The 24056-nt window shown below is 50.0% G+C and overlaps 1 long non-coding RNA gene across 1 annotated transcript; it reads right to left on the reverse strand.

The window, feature by feature from the left end:
• Nucleotides 1-1533: 1533 nt before the first annotated feature.
• LOC309857129 lies at nt 1534-12831 on the reverse strand. The gene is made up of 3 exons (XR_014307489.1): nt 12750-12831; nt 7088-7297; nt 1534-1596 (listed from the first exon to the last, which is right to left on the reverse strand). It is a non-coding gene; the product is annotated as an uncharacterized lncRNA (long non-coding RNA).
• Nucleotides 12832-24056: the final 11225 nt, after the last annotated feature.

Genomic DNA, 24056 nt, shown 5'->3' on the forward strand with positions numbered 1-24056 from the left:
CGTTGACATTCCTATTCTCCTCGTCCTCAGGACCACCATTAAGGGGAAGGGGCCTTCAAAGAAGCAAGAGGAGTTTATCACTTACAGCAGCCATGTCAAGTGTCAATATCCAACCACTCCAGTCCCTTCCACCCCCTTGGCAGCCCCAATGCTTTCATAAGGACACAGATACATTCCCCTACAGGCTTTGGAGCAAACGTTAAGTTTTGATTTCTCTAAGATAAATGCCATAGTGCCATGACCTGCTCCTATGGCGGTAGCAAGTCTAGTTCTCAAAGAATCTGTGTGGAAGGGTTGAGCCACTCTATTGGACACCTGAAATTGATATTATACTGCATGTGAACGGGAATGTAACTCACGGCTTGGAAAAGGAAAAGAAACTCTTAACTGTTTTCAAGAGTCAGCTCTATCATTTTCCATTCCCAACTGTGATGCGGGAGTGATCCAGTCATTCCACATCCTGCCTTGCATTTGGTGGTGGGGTCTCTCTCTCCCTCTCTGGCGCATTTGGTTTGAATCACTGTGATAGGTGTGCAGTGAGAGCTCACTGGAGTTTTCATTTGAATTGCCCCAATGGCAACTTTCTATGTGGTCTCCATCTGTCTACGCTTTGGTAAAGGTGGCAGGCCCTTTACTTTTTCCCCACCCCCCCTTCTCTTTCCTTTTGCTAACTAGATTGCATGCTTACTTGGGGATCAAATTCTGAGTTTCCATGCTTCAGACAGGAGTCCTCTATTAGCTATGTGATTTGGACCTATTTCCTCCAAGTTGGTAGCTTGTCTTTTGGGTCTTCTTAAGGAGGTCTTTCACATGGCACAGATTTACAATTCTGATTGTTGGATAAAGTCTAATTAATCAACTTTACCTTAGGGAAAATAATTTGATGTGCGACTGGAGGATTCTTTACCTAGCTTTCCATTCTGGAAATTTTTCCCCACATTTTCCCTATAAGATTTATCATTTTCCATGTAAGGCAGTGATTAATTTTGAGCTACTTTTTAAAATACTCTTTTTTTCTTTTTTTCCTTTGGGAGAGTGAACATGTGCGTGAGCGGGCAGGGGCCTGGAGGGAGAAGGGAAAAGAGCATCCTCAAGCAGCCTCGCCAGTGAGCTTGGAGCCTGACTTTGTCCCGGGACGCTGAGAGCTTGACAAGAGCCGAAATCAAGAGCTGGCTGCCGCACAGGCTGCCTCACCCAGGCAGCCTGAGTTAAGTTTTGTATAGGGTTTGATACTTAGATTGTGGTCCCCGGCCTCCTCGTCCTCCACCTCCTCCTCCCCTCTCCCGCTCCCTCTTCTGCTTCTCCTTCTTCTTTGCCTATGCATGTCCACTTGCTCTAGCACCATTTATTCAAAACGCTGTCACTCCTCCACTGAACGGCTTTTTACCTTTGTCAAGGCCCCATTCGACATATGGGCGTAGTTCTCTTTCTGGGTCCCTGATTCTGTTCCACTTATCCATCTGTATTCTGTTCCATTGGTCTAGCTCTTCACCAACACCACGCATTTTGATTACTGTAGACGAATATCTTGAAATGGGGTAGAAGGATTCTTCTGGTTTTCTTCTTTAGTTTTAGTTTCTCCTCTTTTTCTAGGTTCTAAAATAGAAAGATTATAGTTTTGAGACTCCTTTTCTTTTTAAAGAGAGAGAGAGAGAGATAGACACAGAGACAGAGACAGAGACAGAGACAGAGACAGAGAAACGGAAGCGGTGTAGAAAGAGAGAGAGATGATTAAGCAGCCACCATGCCCAGCACCAGCACAATGCAGGTTCAGCCTCACTATCCCAAGGTTGACCATGACCCGAGTCAAAATCAAGAGTTGGACTAACTGACTGAGCCACCCAGATGCTCCTCCTCCTTTCTAATGTATGCATTGAGTGCTAAAAATTGAGCTCTCTGTTGATTTAGCTGTGTCCCATCAATTTTAATACGTGGTAGTTTTATTTTCCTTCGGGTCAGTGCACTGAAATTTTATCTTTTGTCTCCGATAATCTAGAAAGTTACTTTCTACGTGTTTAGATTTTGTTATCTTTCTCGCTTTGATATCTAGTTTCATTTTTAACTTTTTTTTATAAGTGTCAAAGTTTAATTCCAAGACAATGCTACATAGGGTTGCATTTTTTTCAGGTACACAATATAGAGATTCTCCTCCGCTGCCCAACGACTGTTAGCTCCTGTTGCCAGGCACTGATTTGCGTTGGAGTCTCGGGTGCACCTCCCCCACCCCTAATCCCTTCAGCTCCTGTTGCCAGGCACTGGTTTGCATTGGAGACGGAACCCTCGTAGGGGTTCCAAGCAGTTTCTAGTGGCCGAGAGGACACTGGTGATCAGAGACAAAGCCCCCAGGCTCTCTGGAGCCAGCTGGTGGCCATTTCAATGTCTCCCCACACAGTTCTGGAGCCGCTGTGGGCTCTCCGGGAACAGCTGTGGGCTTCTGGGTTGCCGATAATCGAACGTTGGCCACATGGGCCACGAGACTCTGGGTTTGGCTGGGAGATCCTCGTGTGCACTGTGTTGCTGGTGTTCATTCCAGTAAAGTGTGGACTCCGCTTAAGAGGAAGAAAGGGGCACTGTGCCCAGAATGAAGTATCTGGAAAAGACATGGAGAAGACCGACCCGGATGCACCAGCCCATGGAGCCGTCGCATCATCGGAGCACAAGGCCAGTCCTCTCCCGCTACAGATCCTTGCTCTGGCTGCCCTGAATCAAGATGTCGGGTACTTTTCTGTGGGAGACGCTACGCAACTGCTGAAGGGAGTTCGGCAAAGGCTGTTGAAGAAGAGCCCTCACCAGCTCACCGATGAAAATCCCATCTGTGGAGCAGCCCAGGACGATGGAGAACCCCCTGCGAGGAATATGCCAGAAGACTTCAAGGACAGCCCTGATCTGCGGGGAAGTGCAGACCCTCTGTCTCAGGACATTGGCAGCTGTGGACTGAGAGGGCAGGAAGAGGCAGGGGAGGCAGGCAGGCCAGAGCTTCCTGACGGAGGTGTGCCGTGGCAGGCCCCCGCTGAGGGCCAGAGCCAACACCACACCCTCAGCCAGATCCTACTGACGGTGATGCATCTGCTAGAGCTCCTTCGAGATCATCTGGAAGGTGGGGGCTCAAGGAGGCAGGTGCAGACTGGCTCCTCCTCCACTGATCACGTGCCCCGTGGGAGCCCCCTGAATCAAGGAAAGCCATCCAGGGCACTGAAGAAGGCACGTCAGGGGAATGAAGAGCTCCCAGGAAACACAACAATCCACCAAGCTGAGCAAGTATCTTTTCACCAGCGAAACAGCCTCCTGGAAAGGGAGATTCAGAAGCTGCACCTGAAGCTCGAGGCAGAGCCTAAGCTGTGCGAAGAGCACCTCAAACACCTGGAGAGGAAGATGATGGAGGAGAAGGCACGCTGCCTGCAAGTGAAGAACGAACTCGCCAAGGTGCGCAGGAAGGTGGATGCTGCCCACTGGAACTTAGGCCTCTACAAGAAGATGGCCGACGACCTGCACCGAGAATGGCAGAGAATCTCCTCCTTGCATGACCGAGAGCGCCTCCTGGTGGAGAACAGAAGTGAGGAGAGCCAGAAGGCTGTTCTGTGGGCAGAGAGGGAGTTCCAAAGGCTCAAGGAAGAAAACCATTGCCTCAGGCAGAAGCTGGCCAACTCTGGGCCCAAGGTCCAGCCTGTCTCCGGGGGGCCTCCTGCTCCTGCTCCTGCTCCAGCTCCAGCTCCTGCTCCTGCTCTTCTGGGCACAGCCTACAAATGCCCTCAAGGGCCACAGGCTCCCCTCAAAGCCCAGAAGCCCAAGAAGGGAGCAAGGGTGCACTGGCCAGACTCCAAGTTCTCGGGTCCCCTGCAGGTCTGATTCCCTTTCCCAGCAGCCACCAACACTCACAACCAGAGCACAAAAGCTCCTGTGCTTCCTTACCCCTTCAGCCACACCCATTGCTCCTTTGACTGGAGATCCACCCCATTCTTGAACTGATGCTACCTATTCCCTATAGCCATGTGAGAGAGCATTTTTCATTGTTAAGGACCAAAAAAATAAAACGATCAAATTGCTGATCCTACTGCGACTGAGAATTGATTGTATGAAGGGATTCTATGCCAAGCAACCAAGGGTTTTAAGTGTCCTTTACTGATCACTTAATTGTCCCAATAACCCAGTGTGTCCTATACTACTGAGGTTCAGAGAGGGGACACAACTTGCCCCAAGATCACACAGCTAGTGAATTTCAGAGCTCCCATTCCAAGCCAAGGTTGTCTCATTACCCACTGATGTGAAAATAACTACCACTCCTACCACTACGATGACTTCTGCTTCTTCATTTCTGAGAGAGAGAAAGAGCGAGGGCACACACACATGCAAGCGGGGGAGGGGCAGGGAGAGAGAGATTCCTAGACAGCCTTCCCACTCAAGTGCACAACCAGATGCTGGGCTGGATTTCACAGACCATGGGACCACGCCCTGAGCCGAAATCAAGAGTCAGACGTTGACCTGACTAAGCCACACAGGCACCCTTCCCTTGTGCAAGGAACTTCTAGGCAAGCTGCTGTAAGGATCCCAGAAGGGCTTGACAAAATTTTCTCATAGGTCACGTTCTAGTTTGGATGCAAGGATTATGGTGATGCCTAGCTGAGGTAAAGTCCCAGCAAAGCATGGAGGGCAGCCTTTCAGGGTCTCCAACGATTCCCTTCGTGGGTACACCTCGTTTTGTGTTCCATACTCTACCACTGGATTAGAGTCAGGAACTCCTGCCTCACTTCGAAAGGACAGAATATGGCCCGAGAGATAGATAGCATGTCCCTTCTGAGGCTCGTAGACAAAGACACTGGTCTCCTCTTGGGCTTGCTCTCGCTCCCTCACCATTGGTTTCGAGGGAAGCCGCCTGCTCCTTGTGGGCTGTATGATGGAGAGGCCCATGTGGCAAGGAATGAATATTTCTTGCTCACCGCAATGGAGGACCTCTGGCTGCTAGGAGCCACCCGAGTGAGCACACAAGCAGATTTCCCGCCAACAAGCCTGGAGATGACTGAAGACCCACATGACATCTTGACTGCAGCCTTGTGAGAGATCCTGAGACACAGGTCCCTGGCTAGATGCACCTGGATGCCTGGCCCACGGAAACCATATGCGATTATCAATTGGTGTTGTCGGAAGCCCTCTGGGTTGTGGAAAACATTCAAAAAAGACACAAGGGTGAAGCCACAGTTCTGGCTGCTGACCCACCCCCCTCTCCTGGGCTTGAAATTCCAGGGAAGTCAAGCGATGGTAGCAACCACTGAGAGATTAGTGTAAACAATGCCAGAAAGAGGTCCTCTATTCTGTTCTCCATGTATCTCTCTGAGAGGACATGCCCTCACCTGATCCACCCGAGCCAATAGGTGGCCCATGGAGGAGGAGACAACTGGCCATGTGGTCCAAGTCGGCTGAGAGCACTAGACCCAGCGTCGCAGAGCCTCCTTGAAGCCAGAAAAAGAGCCCAGAAGTTCCCTGGTGTCCCTAGAGAAGGCACAGAAATTAGATGAGTTGAAAGCCTGGGATCTGGTCATTGGGCTTCTGGGCAAGAGGGGAGATGGCCTGTGGAAGGGACACTGCCTGCAACCCCTCTTGGACCAGACCCCACCTGTCTGCTTTGGGATACTGAGGATTAAGACGAGAGTGAACTAGTGTAGAAGAGATGGTGTTCTAATGCTTGGCAGGTTGAAAGCGATTGAAATCGTTGACATTCCTATTCTCCTCGTCCTCAGGACCACCATTAAAGGGAAGGGGCCTTCAAAGATGCAAGAGGAGTTTATCACTTACAGCAGCCATGTCAAGTGTCAATATCCAACCACTCCAGTCCCTTCCACCCCCTTGGCAGCCCCAATGCTTTCATAAGGACACAGATACATTCCCCTACAGGCTTTGGAGCAAACGTTAAGTTTTGATTTCTCTAAGATAAATGCCATAGTGCCATGACCTGCTCCTATGGCGGTAGCAAGTCTAGTTCTCAAAGAATCTGTGTGGAAGGGTTGAGCCACTCTATTGGACACCTGAAATTGATATTATACTGCATGTGAACGGGAATGTAACTCACGGCTTGGAAAAGGAAAAGAAACTCTTAACTGTTTTCAAGAGTCAGCTCTATCATTTTCCATTCCCAACTGTGATGCGGGAGTGATCCAGTCATTCCACATCCTGCCTTGCATTTGGTGGTGGGGTCTCTCTCTCCCTCTCTGGCGCATTTGGTTTGAATCACTGTGATAGGTGTGCAGTGAGAGCTCACTGGAGTTTTCATTTGAATTGCCCCAATGGCAACTTCTATGTGGTCTCCATCTGTCTACGCTTTGGTAAAGGTGGCAGGCCCTTTACTTTTTCCCCACCCCCCTTCTATTTCCTTTTGCTAACTAGATTGCATGCTTACTTGGGGATCAAATTCTGAGTTTCCATGCTTCAGACAGGAGTCCTCTATTAGCTATGTGATTTGGACCTATTTCCTCCAAGTTGGTAGCTTGTCTTTTGGGTCTTCTTAAGGAGGTCTTTCACAAGGCACAGATTTACAATTCTGATTGTTGGATAAAGTCTAATTAATCAACTTTACCTTAGGGAAAATAATTTGATGTTCGACTGGAGGATTCTTTACCTAGCTTTCCATTCTGGAAATTTTTCCCCACATTTTCCCTATAAGATTTATCATTTTCCATGTAAGGCAGTGATTAATTTTGAGCTACTTTTTAAAATACTCTTTTTTTCTTTTTTTCCTTTGGGATAGTGAACATGTGCATGAGCGGGCAGGGGCCTGGAGGGAGAAGGGAAAAGAGCATCCTCAAGCAGCCTCGCCAGTGAGCTTGGAGCCTGACTTTGTCCCGGGACGCTGAGAGCTTGACAAGAGCCGAAATCAAGAGCTGGCTGCCGCACAGGCTGCCTCACCCAGGCAGCCTGAGTTAAGTTTTGTATAGGGTTTGATACTTAGATTGTGGTCCCCGGCCTCCTCGTCCTCCACCTCCTCCTCCCCTCTCCCGCTCCCTCTTCTGCTTCTCCTTCTTCTTTGCCTATGCATGTCCACTTGCTCTAGCACCATTTATTCAAAACGCTGTCACTCCTCCACTGAACGGCTTTTTACCTTTGTCAAGGCCCCATTCGACATATGGGTGTAGTTCTCTTTCTGGGTCCCTGATTCTGTTCCACTTATCCATCTTTATTCTGTTCCATTGGTCTAGCTCTTCACCAACACCACGCACGTTTGATTACTGTAGACGAATATCTTGAAATGGGGTAGAAGGATTCTTCAGGTTTTCTTCTTTAGTTTTAGTTTCTCCTCTTTTTCTAGGTTCTAAAATAGAAAGATTATAGTTTTGAGACTCTTTTCTTTTTAGAGAGAGAGACAGAGACAGAGACAGAGACAGAGAAAGGGAAGCGGTGCAGAAAGAGAGAGAGATGATTAAGCAGCCACCATGCCCAGCACCAGCACAATGCAGGTTCAGCCTCACTATCCCAAGGTTGACCATGACCCGAGTCAAAATCAAGAGTTGGACTAACTGACTGAGCCACCCAGATGCTCCTCCTCCTTTCTAATGTATGCATTGAGTGCTAAAAATTGAGCTCTCTGTTGATTTAGCTGTGTCCCATCAATTTTAATACGTGGTAGTTTTATTTTCCTTCGGGTCAGTGCACTGAAATTTTATCTTTTGTCTCCGATAATCTAGAAAGTTACTTTCTACGTGTTTAGATTTTGTTATCTTTCTCGCTTTGATATCTAGTTTCATTTTTAACTTTTTTTTATAAGTGTCAAAGTTTAATTCCAAGACAATGCTACATAGGGTTGCATTTTTTTCAGGTACACAATATAGAGATTCTCCTCCGCTGCCCAACGACTGTTAGCTCCTGTTGCCAGGCACTGATTTGCGTTGGAGTCTCGGGTGCACCTCCCCCACCCCTACTCCCTTCAGCTCCTGTTGCCAGGCACTGGTTTGCATTGGAGACGGAACCCTCGTAGGGGTTCCAAGCAGTTTCTAGTGGCCGAGAGGACACTGGTGATCAGAGACAAAGCCCCCAGGCTCTCTGGAGCCAGCTGGTGGCCATTTCAATGTCTCCCCACACAGTTCTGGAGCCGCTGTGGGCTCTCCGGGAACAGCTGTGGGCTTCTGGGTTGCCGATAATCGAACGTTGGCCACATGGGCCACGAGACTCTGGGTTTGGCTGGGAGATCCTCGTGTGCACTGTGTTGCTGGTGTTCATTCCAGTAAAGTGTGGACTCCGCTTAAGAGGAAGAAAGGGGCACTGTGCCCTGAATGAAGTATCTGGAAAAGACATGGAGAAGACCGACCCGGATGCACCAGCCCATGGAGCCGTCGCATCATCGGAGCACAAGGCCAGTCCTCTCCCGCTACAGATCCTTGCTCTGGCTGCCCTGAATCAAGATGTCGGGTACTTTTCTGTGGGAGACGCTACGCAACTGCTGAAGGGAGTTCGGCAAAGGCTGTTGAAGAAGAGCCCTCACCAGCTCACCAATGAAAATACCATCTGTGGAGCAGCCCAGGACGATGGAGAACCCCCTGCGAGGAATATGCCAGAAGACTTCAAGGACAGCCCTGATCTGCGGGGAAGTGCAGACTCTCTGTCTCAGGACATTGGCAGCTGTGGACAGGGGAGGCAGGCAGGCCAGAGCTTCCTGACGGAGGTGTGCCGTGGCAGGCCCCCGCTGAGGGCCAGAGCCAACAGCACACCCTCAGCCAGATCCTACTGACGGTGATGCATCTGCTAGAGCTCCTTCGAGATCATCTGGAAGGTGGGGGCTCAAGGAGGCAGGTGCAGACTGGCTCCTCCTCCACTGATCACGTGCCCCGTGGGAGCCCCCTGAATCAAGGAAAGCCATCCAGGGCACTGAAGAAGGCACGTCAGGGGAATGAAGAGCTCCCAGGAAACACAACAATCCACCAAGCTGAGCAAGTATCTTTTCACCAGCGAAACAGCCTCCTGGAAAGGGAGATTCAGAAGCTGCACCTGAAGCTCGAGGCAGAGCCTAAGCTGTGCGAAGAGCACCTCAAACACCTGGAGAGGAAGATGATGGAGGAGAAGGCACGCTGCCTGCAAGTGAAGAACGAACTCGCCAAGGTGCGCAGGAAGGTGGATGCTGCCCACTGGAACTTAGGCCTCTACAAGAAGATGGCCGACGACCTGCACCGAGAATGGCAGAGAATCTTCTACTTGCATGACCGAGAGCGCCTCCTGGTGGAGAACAGAAGTGAGGAGAGCCAGAAGGCTGTTCTGTGGGCAGAGAGGGAGTTCCAAAGGCTCAAGGAAGAAAACCATTGCCTCAGGCAGAAGCTGGCCAACTCTGGGCCCAAGGTCCAGCCTGTCTCCGGGGGGCCTCCTGCTCCTGCTCCTGCTCCTGCTCCAGCTCCAGCTCCTGCTCCTGCTCTTCTGGGCACAGCCTACAAATGCCCTCAAGGGCCACAGGCTCCCCTCAAAGCCCAGAAGCCCAAGAAGGGAGCAAGGGTGCACTGGCCAGACTCCAAGTTCTCGGGTCCCCTGCAGGTCTGATTCCCTTTCCCAGCAGCCACCAACACTCACAACCAGAGCACAAAAGCTCCTGTGCTTCCTTACCCCTTCAGCCACACCCATTGCTCCTTTGACTGGAGATCCACCCCATTCTTGAACTGATGCTACCTATTCCCTATAGCCATGTGAGAGAGCATTTTTCATTGTTAAGGACCAAAAAAATAAAACGATCAAATTGCTGATCCTACTGCGACTGAGAATTGATTGTATGAAGAGATTCTATGCCAAGCAACCAAGGGTTTTAAGTGTCCTTTACTGATCACTTAATTGTCCCAATAACCCAGTGTGTCCTATACTACTGAGGTTCAGAGAGGGGACACAACTTGCCCCAAGATCACACAGCTAGTGAATTTCAGAGCTCCCATTCCAAGCCAAGGTTGTCTCATTACCCACTGATGTGAAAATAACTACCACTCCTACCACTACGATGACTTCTGCTTCTTCATTTCTGAGAGAGAGAAAGAGCGAGGGCACACACACATGCAAGCGGGGGAGGGGCAGGGAGAGAGAGATTCCTAGACAGCCTTCGACTCAAGTGCACAACAAGACGCTGGGCTGGATTTCACAGACCATGGGACCACGCCCTGAGCCGAAATCAAGAGTCAGACGTTGACCTGACTAAGCCACACAGGCACCCTTCCCTTGTGCAAGGAACTTCTAGGCAAGCTGCTGTAAGGATCCCAGAAGGGCTTGACAAAATTTTCTCATAGGTCACGTTCTAGTTTGGATGCAAGGATTATGGTGATGCCTAGCTGAGGTAAAGTCCCAGCAAAGCATGGAGGGCAGCCTTTCAGGGTCTGCAACGCTTCCCTTCGTGGGTACACCTCGTTTTGTGTTCCATACTCTACCACTGGATTAGAGTCAGGAACTCCTGCCTCACTTCGAAAGGACAGAATATGGCCCGAGAGATAGATAGCATGTCCCTTCTGAGGCTCGTAGACAAAGACACTGGTCTCCTCTTGGGCTTGCTCTCGCTCCCTCACCATTGGTTTCGAGGGAAGCCGCCTGCTCCTTGTGGGCTGTATGATGGAGAGGCCCATGTGGCAAGGAATGAATATTTCTTGCTCACCGCAATGGAGGACCTCTGGCTGCTAGGAGCCACCCGAGTGAGCACACAAGCAGATTTCCCGCCAACAAGCCTGGAGATGACTGAAGACCCACATGACATCTTGACTGCAGCCTTGTGAGAGATCCTGAGACACAGGTCCCTGGCTAGATGCACCTGGATGCCTGGCCCACGGAAACCATATGCGATTATCAATTGGTGTTGTCGGAAGCCCTCTGGGTTGCGGAAAACATTCAAAAAAGACACAAGGGTGAAGCCACAGTTCTGGCTGCTGACCCACCCCCCTCTCCTGGGCTTGAAATTCCAGGGAAGTCAAGCGATGGTAGCAACCACTGAGAGATTAGTATAAACAATGCCAGAAAGAGGTCCTCTATTCTATTCTCCATGTATCTCTCTGAGAGGACATGCCCTCACCTGATCCACCCGAGCCAATAGGTGGCCCATGGAGGAGGAGACAACTGGCCATGTGGTCCAAGTCGGCTGAGAGCACTAGACCCAGCGTCGCAGAGCCTCCTTGAAGCCAGAAAAAGAGCCCAGAAGTTCCCTGGTGTCCCTAGAGAAGGCACAGAAATTAGATGAGTTGAAAGCCTGGGATCTGGTCATTGGGCTTCTGGGCAAGAGGGGAGATGGCCTGTGGAAGGGACACTGCCTGCAACCCCTCTTGGACCAGACCCCACCTGTCTGCTTTGGGATACTGAGGATTAAGACGAGAGTGAACTAGTGTAGAAGAGATGGTGTTCTAATGCTTGGCAGGTTGAAAGCGATTGAAATCGTTGACATTCCTATTCTCCTCGTCCTAAGGACCACCATTAAAGGGAAGGGGCCTTCAAAGATGCAAGAGGAGTTTATCACTTACAGCAGCCCTGTCAAGTGTCAATATCCAACCACTCCAGTCCCTTCCACCCCCTTGGCAGCCCCAATGCTTTCATAAGGACACAGATACATTCCCCTACAGGCTTTGGAGCAAACGTTAAGTTTTGATTTCTCTAAGATAAATGCCATAGTGCCATGACCTGCTCCTATGGCGGTAGCAAGTCTAGTTCTCAAAGAATCTGTGTGGAAGGGTTGAGCCACTCTATTGGACACCTGAAATTGATATTATACTGCATGTGAACGGGAATGTAACTCACGGCTTGGAAAAGGAAAAGAAACTCTTAACTGTTTTCAAGAGTCAGCTCTATCATTTTCCATTCCCAACTGTGATGCGGGAGTGATCCAGTCATTCCACATCCTGCCTTGCATTTGGTGGTGGGGTCTCTCTCTCCCTCTCTGGCGCATTTGGTTTGAATCACTGTGATAGGTGTGCAGTGAGAGCTCACTGGAGTTTTCATTTGAATTGCCCCAATGGCAACTTTCTATGTGGTTTCCATCTGTCTACGCTTTGGTAAAGGTGGCAGGCCCTTTACTTTTTCCCCACCCCCCTTCTATTTCCTTTTGCTAACTAGATTGCATGCTTACTTGGGGATCAAATTCTGAGTTTCCATGCTTCAGACAGGAGTCCTCTATTAGCTATGTGATTTGGACCTATTTCCTCCAAGTTGGTAGCTTGTCTTTTGGGTCTTCTTAAGGAGGTCTTTCACACGGCACAGATTTACAATTCTGATTGTTGGATAAAGTCTAATTAATCAACTTTACCTTAGGGAAAATAATTTGATGTTCGACTGGAGGATTCTTTACCTAGCTTTCCATTCTGGAAATTTTTCCCCACATTTTCCCTATAAGATTTATCATTTTCCATGTAAGGCAGTGATTAATTTTGAGCTACTTTTTAAAATACTCTTTTTTTTCTTTTTTTCCTTTGGGAGAGTGAACATGTGCATGAGCGGGCAGGGGCCTGGAGGGAGAAGGGAAAAGAGCATCCTCAAGCAGCCTCGCCAGTGAGCTTGGAGCCTGACTTTGTTCCGGGACGCTGAGAGCTTGACAAGAGCCGAAATCAAGAGCTGGCTGCCGCACAGGCTGCCTCACCCAGGCAGCCTGAGTTAAGTTTTGTATAGGGTTTGATACTTAGATTGTGGTCCCCGGCCTCCTCGTCCTCCACCTCCTCCTCCCCTCTCCCGCTCCCTCTTCTGCTTCTCCTTCTTCTTTGCCTATGCATGTCCACTTGCTCTAGCACCATTTATTCAAAACGCTGTCACTCCTCCACTGAACGGCTTTTTACCTTTGTCAAGGCCCCATTCGACATATGGGTGTAGTTCTCTTTCTGGGTCCCTGATTCTGTTCCATTTATCCATCTTTATTCTGTTCCATTGGTCTAGCTCTTCACCAACACCACGCACGTTTGATTACTGTAGACGAATATCTTGAAATGGGGTAGAAGGATTCTTCAGGTTTTCTTCTTTAGTTTTAGTTTCTCCTCTCTTTCTAGGTTCTAAAATAGAAAGATTATAGTTTTGAGACTCTTTTCTTTTTAGAGAGAGAGACAGAGACAGAGACAGAGAAAGGGAAGCGGTGCAGAAAGAGAGAGAGATGATTAAGCAGCCACCATGCCCAGCACCAGCACAATGCAGGTTCAGCCTCACTATCCCAAGGTTGACCATGACCCGAGTCAAAATCAAGAGTTGGACTAACTGACTGAGCCACCCAGATGCTCCTCCTCCTTTCTAATGTATGCATTGAGTGCTAAAAATTGAGCTCTCTGTTGATTTAGCTGTGTCCCATCAATTTTAATACGTGGTAGTTTTATTTTCTTCGGGTCAGTGCACTGAAATTTTATCTTTTGTCTCCGATAATCTAGAAAGTTACTTTCTACGTGTTTAGATTTTGTTATCTTTCTCGCTTTGATATCTAGTTTCATTTTTAACTTTTTTTTATAAGTGTCAAAGTTTAATTCCAAGACAATGCTACATAGGGTTGCATTTTTTTCAGGTACACAATATAGAGATTCTCCTCCGCTGCCCAACGACTGTTAGCTCCTGTTGCCAGGCACTGATTTGCGTTGGAGTCTCGGGTGCACCTCCCCCACCCCTACTCCCTTCAGCTCCTGTTGCCAGGCACTGGTTTGCATTGGAGACGGAACCCTCGTAGGGGTTCCAAGCAGTTTCTAGTGGCCGAGCGGACACTGGTGATCAGAGACAAAGCCCCCAGGCTCTCTGGAGCCAGCTGGTGGCCATTTCAATGTCTCCCCACACAGTTTTGGAGCCGCTGTGGGCTCTCCGGGAACAGATGTGGGCTTCTGGGTTGCCGATAATCGAACGTTGGCCACATGGGCCACGAGACTCTGGGTTTGGCTGGGAGATCCTCGTGTGCACTGTGTTGCTGGTGTTCATTCCAGTAAAGTGTGGACTCCGCTTAAGAGGAAGAAAGGGGCACTGTGCCCTGAATGAAGTATCTGGAAAAGACATGGAGAAGACTGACCCGGATGCACCAGCCCATGGAGCCGTCGCATCATCGGAGCACAAGGCCAGTCCTCTCCCGCTACAGATCCTTGCTCTGGCTGCCCTGAATCAAGATGTCGGGTACTTTTCTGTGGGAGACGCTACGCAACTGCTGAAGGGAGTTCGGCAAAGGCTGTTGAAGAAGAGCCCTCACCAGCTCACCGATGAAAATCCCATCTGTGGAGCAGCCCAGGACGATGGAGAACCCCCTGCGAGGAATATGCCAGAAGACTTCAAGGACAGCCCTGATCTGCGGGGAAGTGCAGACTCTCTGTCTCAGGACATTGGCAGCTGTGGACAGGGGAGGCAGGCAGGCCAGAGCTTCCTGACGGAGGTGTGCCGGGGCAGGCCCCCGCTGAGGGCCAGAGCCAACAGCACACCCTCAGCCAGATCCTACTGACGGTGATGCATCTGCTAGAGCTCCTTCGAGATCATCTGGAAGGTGGGGGCTCAAGGAGGCAGGTGCAGACTGGCTCCTCCTCCACTGATCACGTGCCCCGTGGGAGCCCCCTGAATCAAGGAAAGCCATCCAGGGCACTGAAGAAGGCACGTCAGGGGAATGAAGAGCTCCCAGGAAACACAACAATCCACCAAGCTGAGCAAGTATCTTTTCACCAGCGAAACAGCCTCCTGGAAAGGGAGATTCAGAAGCTGCACCTGAAGCTCGAGGCAGAGCCTAAGCTGTGCGAAGAGCACCTCAAACACCTGGAGAGGAAGATGATGGAGGAGAAGGCACGCTGCCTGCAAGTGAAGACGGACTCGCCAAGGTGCGCAGGAAGGTGGATGCTGCCCACTGGAAATAGGCCTCTACAAGAAGATGGCCGACGACCTGCACCGAGAATGGCAGAGAATCACCTCCTTGCATGACCGAGAGCGCCTCCTGGTGGAGAACAGAAGTGAGCAGAGCCAGAAGGCTGTTCTGTGGGCAGAGAGGGAGTTCCAAAGGCTCAAGGAAGAAAACCATTGCCTCAGGCAGAAGCTGGCCAACTCTGGGCCCAAGGTCCAGCCTGTCTCCGGGGGGCCTCCTGCTCCTGCTCCTGCTCCTGCTCCAGCTCCAGCTCCTGCTCCTGCTCTTCTGGGCACAGCCTCCAAATGCCCTCAAGGGCCACAGGCTCCCCTGAAAGCCCAGAAGCCCAAGAAGGGAGCAAGGGAGCCCTGGCCAGACTCCAAGTTCTCGGGTCCCCTGCAGGTCTGATTCCCTTTCCCAGCAGCCACCAACACTCACAACCAGAGCACAAAAGCTCCTGTGCTTCCTTACCCCTTCAGCCACACCCATTGCTCCTTTGACTGGAGATCCACCCCATTCTTGAACTGATGCTACCTATTCCCTATAGCCATGTGAGAGAGCATTTTTCATTGTTAAGGAACAAAAAATTAAAACGATCAAATTGCTGATCCTACTGCGACTGAGAATTGATTGTATGAAGGGATTCTATGCCAAGCAACGAAGGGTTTTAAGTGTCCTTTACTGATCACTTAATTGTCCCAATAACCCAGTGTGTCATATACTACTGAGGTTCAGAGAGGGGACACAACTTGCCCCAAGATCACACAGCTAGTGAATTTCAGAGCTCCCATTCCAAGCCAAGGTTGTCTCATTACCCACTGATGTGAAAATAACTACCACTCCTACCACTACGATGACTTCTGCTTCTTCATTTCTGAGAGAGAGAAAGAGCGAGGGCACACACACATGCAAGCGGGGGAGGGGCAGGGAGAGAGAGATTCCTAGACAGCCTTCGACTCAAGTGCACAACCAGACGCTGGGCTGGATTTCACAGACCATGGGACCACGCCCTGAGCCAAAATCAAGAGTCAGACGTTGACCTGACTAAGCCACACAGGCACCCTTCCCTTGTGCAAGGAACTTCTAGGCAAGCTGCTGTAAGGATCCCAGAAGGGCTTGACAAAATTTTCTCATAGGTCACGTTCTAGTTTGGATGCAAGGATTATGGTGATGCCTAGCTGAGGTAAAGTCCCAGCAAAGCATGGAGGGCAGCCTTTCAGGGTCTCCAACGATTCCCTTCGTGGGTACACCTCGTTTTGTGTTCCATACTCTACCACTGGATTAGAGTCAGGAACTCCTGCCTCACTTCGAAAGGACAGAATATGGCCCGAGAGATAGATAGCATGTCCCTTCTGAGGCTCGTAGACAAAGACACTGGTCTCCTCTTGGGCTTGCTCTCGCTCCCTCACCATTGGTTTCGAGGGAAGCCGCCTGCTCCTTGTGGGCTGTATGATGGAGAGGCCCATGTGGCAAGGAATGAATATTTCTTGCTCACCGCAATGGAGGACCTCTGGCTGCTAGGAGCCACCCGAGTGAGCACACAAGCAGATTTCCCGCCAACAAGCCTGGAGATGACTGAAGACCCACATGACATCTTGACTGCAGCCTTGTGAGAGATCCTGAGACACAGGTCCCTGGCTAGATGCACCTGGATGCCTGGCCCACGGAAACCATATGCGGTTATCAATTGGTGTTGTCGGAAGCCCTCTGGGTTGCGGAAAACATTCAAAAAAGACACAAGGGTGAAGCCACAGTTCTGGCTGCTGACCCACCCCCCTCTCCTGGGCTTGGAATTCCAGGGAAGTCAAGCGATGGTAGCAACCACTGAGAGATTAGGGTAAACAATGCCAGAAAGAGGTCCTCTATTCTGTTCTCCATGTATCTCTCTGAGAGGACATGCCCTCACCTGATCCACCCGAGCCAATAGGTGGCCCATGCAGGAGGAGACAACTGGCCGTGTGGTCCAAGTCGGCTGAGAGCACTAGACCCAGCATCGCAGAGCCTCCTTGAAGGCAGAAAAAGAGCCCAGAAGTTCCCTGGTGTCCCTAGAGAAGGCACAGAAATTAGATGAGTTGAAAGCCTGGGACCTGGTCATTGGGCTTCTGGGCAAGAGGGGAGATGGCCTGGGGAAGGGACACTGCCTGCAACCCCTCTTGGACCAGACCCCACCTGTCTGCTTTGGGATACTGAGGATTAAGACGAGAGTGAACTAGTGTAGAAGAGATGGTGTTCTAATGCTTGGCAGGTTGAAAGCGATTGAAATTGTTGACATTCCTATTCTCCTCGTCCTCAGGACCACCATTAAGGGGAAGGGGCCTTCAAAGAAGCAAGAGGAGTTTATCACTTACAGCAGCCATGTCAAGTGTCAATATCCAACCACTCCAGTCCCTTCCACCCCCTTGGCAGCCCCAATGCTTTCATAAGGACACAGATACATTCCCCTACAGGCTTTGGAGCAAACGTTAAGTTTTGATTTCTCTAAGATAAATGCCATAGTGCCATGACCTGCTCCTATGGCGGTAGCAAATCTAGTTCTCAAAGAATCTGTGTGGAAGGGTTGAGCCACTCTATTGGACACCTGAAATTGATATTATACTGCATGTGAACGGGAATGTAACTCACGGCTTGGAAAAGGAAAAGAAACTCTTAACTGTTTTCAAGAGTCAGCTCTATCATTTTCCATTCCCAACTGTGATGCGGGAGTGATCCAGTCATTCCACATCCTGCCTTGCATTTGGTGGTGGGGTCTCTCTCTCCCTCTCTGGCGCATTTGGTTTGAATCACTGTGATAGGTGTGCAGTGAGAGCTCACTGGAGTTTTCATTTGAATTGCCCCAATGGCAACTTTCTATGTGGTCTCCATCTGTCTACGCTTTGGTAAAGGTGGCAGGCCCTTTACTTTTTCCCCACCCCCCCTTCTCTTTCCTTTTGCTAACTAGATTGCATGCTTACTTGGGGATCAAATTCTGAGTTTCCATGCTTCAGACAGGAGTCCTCTATTAGCTATGTGATTTGGACCTATTTCCTCCAAGTTGGTAGCTTGTCTTTTGGGTCTTCTTAAGGAGGTCTTTCACACGGCACAGATTTACAATTCTGATTGTTGGATAAAGTCTAATTAATCAACTTTACCTTAGGGAAAATAATTTCATGTGCGACTGGAGGATTCTTTACCTAGCTTTCCATTCTGGAAATTTTTCCCCACATTTTCCCTATAAGATTTATCATTTTCCATGTAAGGCAGTGATTAATTTTGAGCTACTTTTTAAAATACTCTTTTTTTCTTTTTTTCCTTTGGGAGAGTGAACATGTGCATGAGCGGGCAGGGGCCTGGAGGGAGAAGGGAAAAGAGCATCCTCAAGCAGCCTCGCCAGTGAGCTTGGAGCCTGACTTTGTCCCGGGACGCTGAGAGCTTGACAAGAGCCGAAATCAAGAGCTGGCTGCCGCACAGGCTGCCTCACCCAGGCAGCCTGAGTTAAGTTTTGTATAGGGTTTGATACTTAGATTGTGGTCCCCGGCCTCCTCGTCCTCCACCTCCTCCTCCCCTCTCCCGCTCCCTCTTCTGCTTCTCCTTCTTCTTTGCCTATGCATGTCCACTTGCTCTAGCACCATTTATTCAAAACGCTGTCACTCCTCCACTGAACGGCTTTTTACCTTTGTCAAGGCCCCATTCGACATATGGGCGTAGTTCTCTTTCTGGGTCCCTGATTCTGTTCCACTTATCCATCTTTATTCTGTTCCATTGGTCTAGCTCTTCACCAACACCACGCACTTTTGATTACTGTAGACGAATATCTTGAAATGGGGTAGAAGGATTCTTCTGGTTTTCTTCTTTAGTTTTAGTTTCTCCTCTTTTTCTAGGTTCTAAAATAGAGAGATTATAGTTTTGAGACTCCTTTTCTTTTTAGAGAGAGAGAGAGAGATAGACACAGAGACAGAGACAGAGACAGAGAAAGGGAAGCGTTGCAGAAAGAGAGAGAGATGATTAAGCAGCCACCATGCCCAGCACCAGCACAATGCAGGTTCAGCCTCACTATCCCAAGGTTGACCATGACCCGAGTCAAAATCAAGAGTTGGACTAACTGACTGAGCCACCCAGATGCTCCTCCTCCTTTCTAATGTATGCATTGAGTGCTAAAAATTGAGCTCTCTGTTGATTTAGCTGTGTCCCATCAATTTTAATACATTGTAGTTTTATTTTCCTTCGGGTTAGTGCACTGAAATTTTATCTTTTGTCTCCGATAATCTAGAAAGTTACTTTCTACGTGTTTAGATTTTGTTATCTTTCTCCCTTTGATATCTAGTTTCATTTTCAACTTTTTTTTATAAATGTCAAAGTTTAATTCCAAGACAATGCTACAGAGGGTTGCATTTTTTTCAGGTACACAATATAGAGATTCTCCTCCGCTGCCCAACGACTGTTAGCTCCTATTGCCAGGCACTGATTTGCCTTGGAGTGTCGGGTGCACCTCCCCCACCCCTACTCCCTTCAGCTCCTGTTGCCAGGCACTGGTTTGCATTGGAGACGGAACCCTCGTAGGGGTTCCAAGCAGTTTCTAGTGGCCGAGAGGACACTGGTGATCAGAGACAAAGCCCCCAGGCTCTCTGGAGCCAGCTGGTGGCCATTTCAATGTCTCCCCACACAGTTCTGGAGCCGCTGTGGGCTCTCCGGGAACAGCTGTGGGCTTCTGGGTTGCCGATAATCGAACGTTGGCCACATGGGCCACGAGACTCTGGGTTTGGCTGGGAGATCCTCGTGTGCACTGTGTTGCTGGTGTTCATTCCAGTAAAGTGTGGACTCCGCTTAAGAGGAAGAAAGGGGCACTGTGCCCAGAATGAAGTATCTGGAAAAGACATGGAGAAGACCGACCCGGATGCACCAGCCCATGGAGCCGTCGCATCATCGGAGCACAAGGCCAGTCCTCTCCCGCTACAGATCCTTGCTCTGGCTGCCCTGAATCAAGATGTCGGGTACTTTTCTGTGGGAGACGCTACGCAACTGCTGAAGGGAGTTCGGCAAAGGCTGTTGAAGAAGAGCCCTCACCAGCTCACCGATGAAAATCCCATCTGTGGAGCAGCCCAGGACGATGGAGAACCCCCTGCGAGGAATATGCCAGAAGACTTCAAGGACAGCCCTGATCTGCGGGGAAGTGCAGACCCTCTGTCTCAGGACATTGGCAGCTGTGGACTGAGAGGGCAGGAAGAGGCAGGGGAGGCAGGCAGGCCAGAGCTTCCTGACGGAGGTGTGCCGTGGCAGGCCCCCGCTGAGGGCCAGAGCCAACACCACACCCTCAGCCAGATCCTACTGACGGTGATGCATCTGCTAGAGCTCCTTCGAGATCATCTGGAAGGTGGGGGCTCAAGGAGGCAGGTGCAGACTGGCTCCTCCTCCACTGATCACGTGCCCCGTGGGAGCCCCCTGAATCAAGGAAAGCCATCCAGGGCACTGAAGAAGGCACGTCAGGGGAATGAAGAGCTCCCAGGAAACACAACAATCCACCAAGCGGAGCAAGTATCTTTTCACCAGCGAAACAGCCTCCTGGAAAGGGAGATTCAGAAGCTGCACCTGAAGCTCGAGGCAGAGCCTAAGCTGTGCGAAGAGCACCTCAAACACCTGGAGAGGAAGATGATGGAGGAGAAGGCACGCTGCCTGCAAGTGAAGAACGAACTCGCCAAGGTGCGCAGGAAGGTGGATGCTGCCCACAGGAACTTAGGCCTCTACAAGAAGATGGCCGACGACCTGCACCGAGAATGGCAGAGAATCTCCTCCTTGCATGACCGAGAGCGCCTCCTGGTGGAGAACAGAAGTGAGGAGAGCCAGAAGGCTGTTCTGTGGGCAGAGAGGGAGTTCCAAAGGCTCAAGGAAGAAAACCATTGCCTCAGGCAGAAGCTGGCCAACTCTGGGCCCAAGGTCCAGCCTGTCTCCGGGGGGCCTCCTGCTCCTGCTCCTGCTCCTGCTCCAGCTCCAGCTTCAGCTCCTACTCCTGCTCCTGCTCTTCTGGGCACAGCCTACAAATGCCCTCAAGGGCCACAGGCTCCCCTCAAAGCCCAGAAGCCCAAGAAGGGAGCAAGGGTGCACTGGCCAGACTCCAAGTTCTCGGGTCCACTGCAGGTCTGATTCCCTTTCCCAGCAGCCACCAACACTCACAACCAGAGCACAAAAGCTCCTGTGCTTCCTTACCCCTTCAGCCACACCCATTGCTCCTTTGACTGGAGATCGACCCCATTCTTGAACTGATGCTACCTATTCCCTATAGCCATGTGAGAGAGCATTTTTCATTGTTAAGGACCAAAAAAATAAAACGATCAAATTGCTGATCCTACTGCGACTGAGAATTGATTGTATGAAGGGATTCTATGCCAAGCAACGAAGGGTTTTAAGTGTCCTTTACTGATCACTTAATTGTCCCAATAACCCAGTGTGTCCTATACTACTGAGGTTCAGAGAGGGGACACAACTTGCCCCAAGATCACACAGCTAGTGAATTTCAGAGCTCCCATTCCAAGCCAAGGTTGTCTCATTACCCACTGATGTGAAAATAACTACCACTCCTACCACTACGATGACTTCTGCTTCTTCATTTCTGAGAGAGAGAAAGAGCGAGGGCACACACACATGCAAGCGGGGGAGGGGCAGGGAGAGAGAGATTCCTAGACAGCCTTCCCACTCAAGTGCACAACCAGACGCTGGGCTGGATTTCACAGACCATGGGGCCACGCCCTGATCCGAAATCAAGAGTCAGACGTTGACCTGACTAAGCCACACAGGCACCCTTCCCTTGTGCAAGGAACTTCTAGGCAAGCTGCTGTAAGGATCCCAGAAGGGCTTGACAAAATTTTCTCATAGGTCACGTTCTAGTTTGGATGCAAGGATTATGGTGATGCCTAGCTGAGGTAAAGTCCCAGCAAAGCATGGAGGGCAGCCTTTCAGGGTCTCCAACGATTCCCTTCGTGGGTACACCTCGTTTTGTGTTCCATACTCTACCACTGGATTAGAGTCAGGAACTCCTGCCTCACTTCGAAAGGACAGAATATGGCCCGAGAGATAGATAGCATGTCCCTTCTGAGGCTCGTAGACAAAGACACTGGTCTCCTCTTGGGCTTGCTCTCGCTCCCTCACCATTGGTTTCGAGGGAAGCCGCCTGCTCCTTGTGGGCTGTATGATGGAGAGGCCCATGTGGCAAGGAATGAATATTTCTTGCTCACCGCAATGGAGGACCTCTGGCTGCTAGGAGCCACCCGAGTGAGCACACAAGCAGATTTCCCGCCAACAAGCCTGGAGATGACTGAAGACCCACATGACATCTTGACTGCAGCCTTGTGAGAGATCCTGAGACACAGGTCCCTGGCTAGATGCACCTGGATGCCTGGCCCACGGAAACCATATGCGGTTATCAATTGGTGTTGTCGGAAGCCCTCTGGGTTGCGGAAAACATTCAAAAAAGACACAAGGGTGAAGCCACAGTTCTGGCTGCTGACCCACCCCCCTCTCCTGGGCTTGAAATTCCAGGGAAGTCAAGCGATGGTAGCAACCACTGAGAGATTAGGGTAAACAATGCCAGAAAGAGGTCCTCTATTCTGTTCTCCATGTATCTCTCTGAGAGGACATGCCCTCACCTGATCCACCCGAGCCAATAGGTGGCCCATGCAGGAGGAGACAACTGGCCGTGTGGTCCAAGTCGGCTGAGAGCACTAGACCCAGCGTCGCAGAGCCTCCTTGAAGGCAGAAAAAGAGCCCAGAAGTTCCCTGGTGTCCCTAGAGAAGGCACAGAAATTAGATGAGTTGAAAGCCTGGGACCTGGTCATTGGGCTTCTGGGCAAGAGGGGAGATGGCCTGTGGAAGGGACACTGCCTGCAACCCCTCTTGGACCAGACCCCACCTGTCTGCTTTGGGATACTGAGGATTAAGACGAGAGTGAACTAGTGTAGAAGAGATGGTGTTCTAATGCTTGGCAGGTTGAAAGCGATTGAAATTGTTGACATTCCTATTCTCCTCGTCCTCAGGACCACCATTAAGGGGAAGGGGCCTTCAAAGAAGCAAGAGGAGTTTATCACTTACAGCAGCCATGTCAAGTGTCAATATCCAACCACTCCAGTCCCTTCCACCCCCTTGGCAGCCCCAATGCTTTCATAAGGACACAGATACATTCCCCTACAGGCTTTGGAGCAAACGTTAAGTTTTGATTTCTCTAAGATAAATGCCATAGTGCCATGACCTGCTCCTATGGCGGTAGCAAGTCTAGTTCTCAAAGAATCTGTGTGGAAGGGTTGAGCCACTCTATTGGACACCTGAAATTGATATTATACTGCATGTGAACGGGAATGTAACTCACGGCTTGGAAAAGGAAAAGAAACTCTTAACTGTTTTCAAGAGTCAGCTCTATCATTTTCCATTCCCAACTGTGATGCGGGAGTGATCCAGTCATTCCACATCCTGCCTTGCATTTGGTGGTGGGGTCTCTCTCTCCCTCTCTGGCGCATGTGGTTTGAATCACTGTGATAGGTGTGCAGTGAGAGCTCACTGGAGTTTTCATTTGAATTGCCCCAATGGCAACTTTCTATGTGGTCTCCATCTGTCTACGCTTTGGTAAAGGTGGCAGGCCCTTTACTTTTTCCCCACCCCCCCTTCTCTTTCCTTTTGCTAACTAGATTGCATGCTTACTTGGGGATCAAATTCTGAGTTTCCATGCTTCAGACAGGAGTCCTCTATTAGCTATGTGATTTGGACCTATTTCCTCCAAGTTGGTAGCTTGTCTTTTGGGTCTTCTTAAGGAGGTCTTTCACATGGCACAGATTTACAATTCTGATTGTTGGATAAAGTCTAATTAATCAACTTTACCTTAGGGAAAATAATTTCATGTGCGACTGGAGGATTCTTTACCTAGCTTTCCATTCTGGAAATTTTTCCCCACATTTTCCCTATAAGATTTATCATTTTCCATGTAAGGCAGTGATTAATTTTGAGCTACTTTTTAAAATACTCTTTTTTTCTTTTTTTCCTTTGGGAGAGTGAACATGTGCATGAGCGGGCAGGGGCCTGGAGGGAGAAGGGAAAAGAGCATCCTCAAGCAGCCTCGCCAGTGAGCTTGGAGCCTGACTTTGTCCCGGGACGCTGAGAGCTTGACAAGAGCCGAAATCAAGAGCTGGCTGCCGCACAGGCTGCCTCACCCAGGCAGCCTGAGTTAAGTTTTGTATAGGGTTTGATACTTAGATTGTGGTCCCCGGCCTCCTCGTCCTCCACCTCCTCCTCCCCTCTCCCGCTCCCTCTTCTGCTTCTCCTTCTTCTTTGCCTATGCATGTCCACTTGC

The sequence above is a fragment of the Mustela nivalis genome (assembly GCF_964662115.1).
Source record: "Mustela nivalis genome assembly, contig: HAP1_SCAFFOLD_405, whole genome shotgun sequence".
Classification (NCBI taxonomy): Eukaryota; Metazoa; Chordata; class Mammalia; order Carnivora; family Mustelidae; genus Mustela; species Mustela nivalis.